This window comes from Chiloscyllium punctatum, chromosome 43 (genome assembly GCF_047496795.1).
Source record: "Chiloscyllium punctatum isolate Juve2018m chromosome 43, sChiPun1.3, whole genome shotgun sequence".
Lineage (NCBI taxonomy): Eukaryota > Metazoa > Chordata > Chondrichthyes > Orectolobiformes > Hemiscylliidae > Chiloscyllium > Chiloscyllium punctatum.
In genome coordinates this window covers 28619433-28630246 of record NC_092781.1, presented here as the reverse complement: position 1 = coordinate 28630246, position 10814 = coordinate 28619433, and the positions used below count along the sequence as shown (strand labels likewise).

Genomic DNA, 10814 nt, shown 5'->3' with positions numbered 1-10814 from the left:
ATTGCTGGCAGCCTTTATTATATTGTTGGTCATCAGCAGTACATGCAGGTTATTGTCTTCTACAAGCTGGAGAATTTATTTATTCTATCATTTACAGTGGCTATATGTATCAATGAGACAATGCCATTGGTTTTATATGAAGCGGTAGAAATGTGCAAAAATCGTTATTATTTCACTTTTTAAATTTGCAGCAGACAATTAAAGCAATGTCCTTGAATGAGTCAGCAATATCAGAAATGGTCCGGGTTTTCATTCAGCTGGGATTGATGCAGCTCTGTCTTATCAGTTGGCTCGTTACACGATAGGGTACCGCACAAAACTGGCAATTTCACAGTGATTACCTCTATCCTTAGCAATTTTGATGTACCCGTCATCACCCCAGTCTGTTCCCCAGCTGGAAAATAAGAAATTCGATTGGTGTTAGAATCAAAACGCTGATAATAGGGACACATTTGGAGAAGCAGCTGTTTTAACTCTGGTATACAATTGGAATTATTATAGGGACTGAATTCTGGAATTACTGAGCTAGATAATGAGTTGGAAAGAATAATTTGCATCAGGCTGGAAAGAGACAATTGTTTTCTTTTGCATCAATTGCTGATCTGTACAGTACGTATGGACTCACTGCAACATTTAAAATGACATGAGGTGAGATCAATATCAGGGATAGGTCTGCAGCTGTAGTAGATATGAAGGGGAAAGTGAATAGGGACGAGTGAGAGCTTGAAATATGGCCTCTTGGAGATTTCCTTCTTGCCTTATGGAAGATGAGATTTTCTCAGGTTTTTTTTTACCATCATCGTTTGGAGATTGCCTGCCACTGGATCGAGTCTATGCAGAGCATGAGTTGATTTGGGCACAGTTTATCCAGTGTCTCCTAAACTGCAAGGATACTTCGGCCTTAAAATTTGTTCCATATCCGGTTCCCCTGCCCAAATCACATTTCCAGCTTTACCAAACTATTCCAGCACCCATTACACTGTAATACTATCTATCTTATTAAACAACAATGTGTATTTTTTATAAGCTACCCACATACTGTTTCTTCTGGGAAATCATGTAGAAATGTGTGTAGGTGTGTGTGTGTGTGTGTGTGTGTGTGTGTGTGTGTGTGTGTGTGTGTGTGTGTGTGTGTGTGTGTGTGTGTGTGTGTGTGTGTCTGTGTGTGTGTATTCACCCGAACCACAGGACTTATTTAATCAAAAATTTTGTATCCAGTCTGGACCTGAAGATGTGACTGCTTCTTCCAAATATGACTGCCGTGATTGTAATAACAGCAGCCAGCGACGCCTCATAGAATAAATCGCTGAAAGGAGACAGACGGTGATAGTTGATGGAAAATATTCATTCCAGAGTTCAGTTACTAATAATGTACCGCAACGATCAGTTTTTGGATCCACTTTTGTTCGTTGATTTTTATATAAATGAACTGAATGAGAGCACAGAAGGATGGTGGATTAATATGCGGATGAAATTACGTTCGTTAGAGTTGTGGACAGTTACTAAGGAAATATGGATTGCAGAGATAAGTAGATAAGCTGCAGAGCTATGACGAAAGGTGGCAAATGCAGTTTAACGCGGTAAAGTGTGAGGTGATTCAGTTTGGAAGGAATCCAATGTAATGGGCGAATGGTCAGATTCGTGCTTGTGCAGATGAGCACAGAGATCTCGGTGTCGAGGTACATCGATGTTTGAATGTTGCCTCCCAGATTGATCGGGTTATTGGGAAGCCATATGGCGTGTTAGCTTTGATTGTTAAGGGGATTCAGTTTCGGAAACAGAAGGTCATGCTTCAAGCCGTACTAAACTCTGTTGCAACCACTTTCTGGGTAATATGCACAGTTTTGGTAACCATATTACAGGAAGAATGTGCATGCTTTGGAACGGGTTGAGATGAGATTTACTGGGAAATCGTCCGTTATGGAGGGAGATAGTACAAGGAAAAGCCAAGGGAGTTAAGGCTGTTTGCGTTTGGAAAAAGTTTGAGAGGTGAATTAATTGAGACACATAAGTTAATTAAAATATTTGATAGGTTGGATAGTGAGAGGCTTTTTTTCCTTGAATGGCGATGGCTGGCAGGAGGGCTTTAAAATCAACAGAGATAGATATTGAACAGATGTCAGTGGTAGTTTCTTTCCTCATATTGTTGTAGGGGCTTGGAACTCTGCCTGCAACAGTAGAGGTATTGCCACATTTCAGAATATTTAAATGGTCATTGACCAGGCATATGGACGAGAATGGAACAGTGTTTGTTACTTGGGCTTCAGATTGATTCCACAGGTCGGCGCAGCATCGAGCGTTAAAAGGCATGTACTGGGCTGTAAAGTTCTATGTTTTATGTTCCAGAATTGGGGCTGTTAATCTGATCCCATCAGTGCTCTCGTGACAAGTGATTCGAACTTTGTCCTTGTTTCCCTGTGAACAGGTTGGACAGTTGGGTTTGGGATCTGACTTTGCCGTCCATTTCCCCAGTAAATTGCTTTTTGTTGTGCATAGCTGTTAATTTTAACAGTATGTTTTTATTTTGTACTGGTAAGTTTAAAAAATGATTGTGATTCAGGAATAATGACACTCTGATGCCTGCCTCTGTATGAAGCAATACTTCAGTCAAGAAACGTACACTTGTAAGTGCAGCGTTTCTTGATGATGGGATACCTGGCTCAGACATAGTTTTAGATATCATCTCAGACAGCACAACCATTAAGCATTCACTTCCAGATAAACACAGAGTTACGTGCTCGCTGAACAGATACACAGGTTGCAGCAAAGAGACAGGAAATTCATTCCATGCCACTGTCCCTTCTCCGTCTGTGATCAGGTGTTTGTTATTTCAAAGAGTACGGACCTGTTTTTAACCAGCCAATACTTCATTCCATCCTCAATTCCAAAACCAACCACCAGCACTTCATCGGTTACATATCCATTGCAATTTTCATCATAGTAAACTCCTGTAAGGAGACACATATTAAATGGTTTATCTGTGAAATATTTAATTGGTGTTAATTTAGCTTTGTTTCATGAAAACTGACATGTCTGTTTGTACGAACTGTCTTCAAATTGATCGTGCTCACTCCGCACCATGACGTCTGTTGACTTTAATCAATGTTTCCCAATGACATCGCCTCCGCCATTCTCACTTCCTCTCGGCACATCCTTCAGAGTCATAGACCTTTATCGCGTAGAAATGCTTCGAACTGGTCGATCGAAATAGTCCATGCTGAGCACATATCCTCAAGCAATCTAGTCCTATTTTCCAGCACTTGGCCAATATCCCTGTAAACCATTCCTATTCATCTACCCATCCAGATGCCTTTTCTAATGTTGTATTTGTATCACTCTCCACCACTTCCTCTGGTATTTCATTCCAGACACGTACCATGCTCTGTGTGAAAATATTGCTCCTCAGATACCTTTAAATCTTTTCCTTCTCACCTTAAACGTACGGCCTCTAGTTTTGGACTCTCCTCCTCTTTATTCGTCCCATACCCATTATTGTTCATGAACCTCCATAAGCTCACCCTTCAGTATCTGTCGTACCAGCAAACAAGGCTGCAGCCTTCTCAGCTTCGGGCGAAAGTGAGGATTACAGATGCTGGAAATCAGAGTCCAGAATAGACTTCTGCTGGAAATGCACAGCAGGTCAGGCAGCATCTGAGGAGGGAGGAAAATCGACTTCATCAGGAAGGGCTTTTGCTCGAAACTTGATTTTCCTCCTCCTCAAATGCTGCCTGACCTGCTATGATTCTCCAGCAAAACTCTAAGCTTGACTCAATTCAGCCTCACTCTAACCCTCAAATACTTCAACCCTTGCTAAGTCCTTGTAAATATTTTCTGGATCCTTTCAAATTTAACAACATCTTTCTTACAGCATAAAGTCCAGACTTTAACATAAAATTCTAAAACTGGCCTTACCAATGTCTTTTGCAGCTGGAACATGACATCCCAAAGCATATACTCAATGCACTGACGAATGCTGCTTCCACTACCCTGTCGACGTGTGACTCTAAAATCATGGAACTATTCCCGCGGGCCCCGTGATCTTTTTAAAAATAACACTCCCTCAGGCCCTGAAACTTTCTGCATACATTTCTTTACCTTCTTTAATTGTCTCCTGTCCATTCCGGCTGGCACTGGACCACCATCCCTTTTCTTATTTAATTTCCTTGTTCCACCCAATCGCAGACTATCTGTTTTTTAATTGAAGGTCCGACCTTGATTACATTCTTCCATATTTGAATAATTTTTGCTGTTGTTTTTATATCTTGCTGAGATTATTTTCGGTGTAGAAATAATTTACCAGACATTTGCAGAAGACACTGACCATGGTATCTGACCGTGTGAAATATCGGTTTGCTGCCATGTGTGTTAACACATTCTATGAACTTACAAAATCCTACACCTGGGGTAATGAAGGAGCTCCACTCTGCATTCAGTATTTTTCGGGTTTGTCTCCAATTGTGGGTTGTACAGTAGAAGAGTTTCGTGATTTGAAATGTTGATGGAGTCAATAGGGAATGGCCCTTCAAATGGAGACGACCTGTGTCATCATCACAAGGAAGCTGTGCAGGCGTCCACCTCCCTGTTCAGACCACCGTCTTTGCAAGTCATCTCGAGTCGCCACACGAGAGGAGATCAAGAACAGAATAGAAATAGCTGCTGAGAGAAGAGGTGGAGCAGAGAGTGAAAGACTCTCAGCAGGAGGCCAAGAGATTTCAAGTCGAAGGTCTCGCCCTTCCTCTTAATCCAGCTACAGTGAGTGTATCGTCTTCAATTTACAATTAATAAAACGCTGACATGTGCAGGTCCTCAGCAGCACATCAGGACAGTTACACCTCACTGTCAGTTCTCTTAGCTATAGAACAACGTTTGACCTATTTGCATCACTCCGAATGGGAGCAGGTCCATTTCTCATTACCATTCATGATCTCACCTTATAGCATAGTCTAGCTTTAACTCGATGATATCTGACAGAACTGGACGGCATGTAACACGGGAGGAGTGTAGAGAGGGACAAGGGTAAGGGTCATGGTCCACGGTGAACTTTGCAGTAATATTAATACCAAAATAGTGACAGTAAATGTGTCTGTAGATTTATGATTTCTAATACCTTTTCTTGAACAGTCGATAATCTGATTCAAAGACATCATACAGTACTCTGCGACTTACCTCCTTTATAATGTTGAAAGGATTTCAGACTTGCATTTATCACAGCAGTCATCGGTCCTATCTCTCTCACTGCTTGTTCCAATGCTGCCTCGCCTCCCCAAACCCATTTGTAGTCGGTGATTTTAGCAGCAATTTTATCTGATTCAAATCTGCAGTAGTCTCCATGCTAAATTTTAAATAAAATGTTCAAAAGGAATATTCATTAAGATCATAATAAAGTTATTTTTTCTTTGCTTGACTGGTTTCTGCATTCCGACTTTGGCAGCTAATTTATTTTCCCAAATCTGTGCGATATTTGTTCACTATTTGTTTAGAAAAAGGCACATTTTGCGTGACTTAGCACGAAAACAAACTGTTGTTCTAACTCGTCCACGCCGGTCACACATCCCATTTGCGACCACTTGGCCCTGAACACTTCCAATCCATATACCCATCACCGTACCTTTTTAATTTTGTAATTGTACCAGCCTCCGCCACTTCTTCAGGGAGGTCTTTCCATCCATACATGAAACTCGGCGCGAGACAGTTTCAACTCAGATCATTTTTAGGGTTTTCTTGTGTCAAACTTAATGTTCATTGCTCAATGTATTCGAAACATTCTACACTGAGACCAAACAATGGTATTACAAACGACTTGAAATGTGAGAAAGTAACAAAAAATGTACTTTGCTTTAACAACTCAATATCCCAATCAAGCTCACCATCTAGTTAGCTCATACCGAAACAACATTAGAAAGAGTTGAGGCTCTTCACAGTTTTCGGACGACTCATCTGAAACTTGTGATCATACAGAAGTGAATTAAATTCTTCACATGCAGATAAACGTTTCCCAAACCGTCAATAATGACATCATTAGAGTCATTGGATTACAATTAATTAGTATTAGTCTCAGTGCCTCTTCAGATATTTCCCCTTTCATCTTAAGGCTCTGCTCTCTAGGTTTGGACTCCGAACCCATGGCTAAAACATTCTGCTCTTTACCCAATTCATGTCTTTCATGATTTTATAGACCTTCATAATGTCACAACTCAGCCTCTGTTCCTCCGCTTGGAGAAAGGGCCCCAGCCTATTCAGTCTCTCCCGATAACTGCAACCCAATCCCAGCAAAATCCTTGTCAATATTTTCTGCACCCTGTGAAAGTTAACAACATTCTCCCTTTAACAGAGCAACCAAACGTGTGTACAGTTTTACAAAAGTGGCCTCGCCAATGTCCTGTTCAGCTGCAATATGACGTCCCAATACCTGTATCAATGTTTTGAACAATAAAGGTAACTATGCCAAATGCCTCCTCCACCATCCTATCTATCCTCGGCTCCACTTCCAAGGAATTACATACCTGCACCCCTCGGCCTCTCTGTAAATTCTTGCATGTTGGAAATGATGGAGTATATTGATTGTCTAAAGAATGGTCTCAATGCCCATGTTTAAACGAAAATTGGACAATTATAAATGTGGTGACTTTGCTACTCTCTGATGGAGTAAAGATTCTTGTCAATAATTTTCAATTACTTCTCAACAATGTTGCAGTTACTTCAGTTTCAGGACACAGGGCAGAACATGATGCCAACTCTGGGGTGAAATTGAGACTGGGAGTGATATCGAAATGGGTGTGTGTGTGTAGCAGGATGAATTGCCACATACACCCAGATTTAAATTCAAGACGGCTTAAAATGTAGTTGTGGCAGACTGTGTCAGCGTTCATTCAAACTTGGCTTGGAGAAGGTGTGATGAGTTGCCTTCCAGAACATTTGCAGAATTTTTGCTCGGTACTATTCTGTTCGAGAGGGAGTTCAAGGCTTTTGACCCAAAGTCGGTGACGGAATGACAATAAATTTCTGAGCAGGGATGGTGAGTGATTTGAGGGGATGTTGCAGGGAGTGGTGTTAACTGTACCTACGACCCTCCTTGGCGGAAGTGACTTTCGGTTTGGAAGGTTCTGTCTACAGTCCATCAGTCAACTTCACAGCTGTAGCTCGTGGATGGTTCATACTGCTGTCACTTTGTGATGATATTGAAGGTAATTAATATTTGTGGCTTTGATGCCAGACAAATGGAGTGAATGACCTGGATGGTGTCAAAACTACTCAGTGTCAAAACATAGAACATTGAACAGTGCAGCACAGTGCAGGCCCTTCGGACCCCAATGTTGTGCCAAACATTTATCTTAATCTAAGATCAACCTAAATACACAACTCTCCAATTGCTGCCGTGCATGTGCTTGACCAGCGGTCGCTTAAATATTCTTAATATTTCTAACTTTACTAACAAAGCTGGTAGTGCAGTCCACGCATCAAAACCTCTTTGTGGAAATAACCAACCTCTCATATCTTCTCTTTGTTTTCTCCAGTGGCCATAAATGTATGACCTCTCCTGACAGCCTTTTTCCTGGGTAAACGTCTCTGGTTACCTTCCACTTCTTTATCCAAGCCATTTATAAAAAAACAACATTCCTCAATCCAAAATCTTTATCTAAACAATCCAAAATCCTATATCTGCGAACATTTTTCAGGACCTTGCTGACCACAGACGTAAACCTACCATACAATAATTTTCAGGTTTTTTCCCTATTTACTTCCCTGAAGAGAAGTACAATATATGCCTCCCTCCAAACATGAATAACTACTATGGAGAGGTTGGATTCAAAGATCATTGCCAGAGGTGCAGTAACCTAATTCCTCACTTCTCGTACGAAATGTGGATATATCTGATCTGGCCCTCGAGATTTAATCATACTCATGCTTTCCAGAATATCCACCAAATCCACATTCTTAATATCAATCTGCTCAAGCCTATTAAGCTCTTCCACAGTATTCTCTCTAACATCAAGCTCCCTCTGTCTCATGAATACTTAAGCAAAAAACTTATTTTGCTTCTTCTCTACCTCGCCACGCTCAGTGCTTAAGTTCCCTTCACTGGGTTAGATCCAGCTTACACTCTCTCAGATCATTCTCTCATTCCTAATGAACGTGTGCAAAACATTTGGATTTTTTTCAAATCCTTCCCGCCAGGGCTTTCTCATGCCCCCAACCAGTTTCCTCAGTCCATTTTTGCGTTCTTTCCTTTCGACCCTGTAATCTTCAAAATATGTGCCAGATCCTCTTCTACTCTTGTCATCCAGGGCTCCTTCCCTTTAAAATTCCACACCGGTCTCATTGGGACAAAGTTATTCAACATAGCAAAAAAATGCTCCACATTTCTGTTGTGTATTTCCGTAAATCAATTATCCCTAATGTACACTCCACAGGTCCTGTATAAGAGCAGTAAAACATCCCGTCCCCAGATTAAATTTCCTCTCATAAAGTCAGTTTCTATTCCTCCCCATGGCGACCTCAAATTTGAGGCATTTATGCTCTCTGTCACCAAAATGCTCTGCCACTGAGTTATCTGGCACTTGGCCTGGCGAATTGCCTCGCACCAAATCCAATATGGCCACCCCAGTCGGCATATCTACTTATTGCGTCAGGAATACTTCCTGGAAACACCTAACAAAATCATCTCCATCCAGATAATCTGCACCACGGATTTTCCATTTAATATTGGGGAATTTCAAATCTCCCTTATCAGCAATTCTGTTATTTCTGCACGTTTCCAAGATCTACTGCCCAATCTTTCCAATGTCTATAGGAGACAACCAATAAAATAACTATTTCTTTCTTTGTTGTCGGAGCTGCAGTCATCCAGAGAAGTGGAAGTATTTCACCATATCCTTGCCTTTTGTTCAGTTGATGGAAAGGCTTCAGAGATGTTGATAGTGTGCAATTCAGTAATGGTCAAATTCTCTCCCATGTTGGATTATGTCATTGCCTGGCACTTGTCTGGTGAGAATGTTATTTGTGATTTATGTTCGCAAGTAGAGACATTGTCCACACTTTGCCGCATTGGACACAGATTTCTTCAAAATATGATAAATTCAAATGTTGGTGACAATCGTGTAGATATTCCCCCTGCGTACCTTTTGTATTGAAGAGCAGTGACGAAGCAGCTGAAGATGGCTTTCCCAAGAAGGCTACACGGAGGAAATCCGATCGACATGTCCTGAGCAGAAAGACATCAAATAACTGCAAACACCTTTCAGTGTGTTCGATATAATTACAACTAAAGGAGCTTTTTCTTCCCATTCCCATTCACCCCAGATTTTCTTGGGCTCCTTGATGTCACATCATGCCTTAATGGAAAGGGGTGTCATCCTCACTTTAACTCTTGAGATCATGTCGTTTCCCCAAATGTGGACTGTAAATTAGGCACTAAACGTGTAATGAATCACAAGCCGAGTATTCGTGCTGGAATTCAAACTGAGGCTGCCAAATTGGCAATTTATAATACTGACCAGTTCTGATACCAATGCCAATATAATTCATTCAGCGGTGAGTGAGGTGCTCAACATGAGAGGACAACGACATGCAAATGTGTTCAGAATTGCTTGGGGTCTGGAAATATCAAGTACCAGTTGAGGAAGGGTACACCTGCTGATATGCGACCTTACTGCACCACACCCTACCCCAGCCAAACACACTCCTACACAAAGCTGTGTTGTGATCGTCACGTCCACTCCTCTCACTCAATCACTTACTGTTGGTCTGTTACCCAAGATCAATACCAGTCCTCAGGTTGTTGTTGTACGCAATGTTACTGCCTTCCTGTTGAGCAGGGCCACTGGCCTCTGGCTGGTAATGACCACTCCTTGGTGATTTCATTTGTGCAAAGCCCTTCTCTTGTCCAGCTCAGTGTCCGAGTGACAATACGAACACTGGGGCTTCATGAAAAGAGGAGACTCTGTTAATGTCGACTTGCCAGCCAGTGAGTGAGAGGCCATCACCTCCATAAAACATAGCCAGAGAATAGGTTTAGTTTACAGTGCTGCCCAGTCACCAGATCATGTATGCCTGTCATATGAAGAGAGCGTTTCTTTCGTTCAGTTGTTTATTTGGCCAATGAAACGCTGGAGTTTGGAGAGCAGAGTGGATGGGCAGACAATGAACTTAAAGTCTGCGTGGCCTCAGGAATAATTAAACAGTGTTGGCAGAAAGCCAAAACAAAAGCGACAGCTGTCCTGGAGAATAACGCACAAGTTATCTACAATGAGTCCAGACATGAGAGTGTGGAAGAGCTGGGGTAAGGGCTTGAAGAGTGAACTGAAGAACAAGGTGAAGCTGTGTGGCATTGAGACAAAGAGCTGGGATTTGCAAGCAAGAGGCTGATCCCAATCAAATTCAATACTCGGGGCAATTGTGATGTGTAGAAAGACAACAATGGCTTCTGGAAGAACAACATTAACCGTAAAGCAAATTACGCAAAAAAGTCTTCTGAGTATCGATTCAAGCCAAGTTTCTTAATTACACCACAATATGCCAAATGTCAACCCAGCAAGTTGCTCGGTAAATGACATTCCTAAAGAGTAAACACCTCTCTTAACAAAGGACCATATTTACACACAGACCTACCAACGACATGAGCACATAATTCGAAGATTTCTCATCAAACGTTTAAAACTTCTTGTCTCTCACACTCCAAACGTAAAATTGCAGCGTATATTAGAGTGACTGACCAGCCCAATAGGGTACATGGGAGAAGGAGACAGACTAAAATAGTTACCTTTATTCCGGACTCTTCAGATCTGTCCTTCGCTATGTTAGGATTTTAACTGTTA

At 41.6% G+C, this 10814-nt stretch overlaps 1 long non-coding RNA gene across 1 annotated transcript; it reads right to left on the bottom strand.

Annotated features, from left to right (window-relative positions):
- Nucleotides 1-243: 243 nt before the first annotated feature.
- On the bottom strand, nt 244-5203 carry LOC140466512 (uncharacterized). The gene is made up of 3 exons (XR_011955214.1): nt 5167-5203; nt 2846-2948; nt 244-394 (listed from the first exon to the last, which is right to left on the bottom strand). It is a non-coding gene; the product is annotated as an uncharacterized lncRNA (long non-coding RNA).
- Between the last annotated feature and the right edge of the window lie 5611 nt (nt 5204-10814).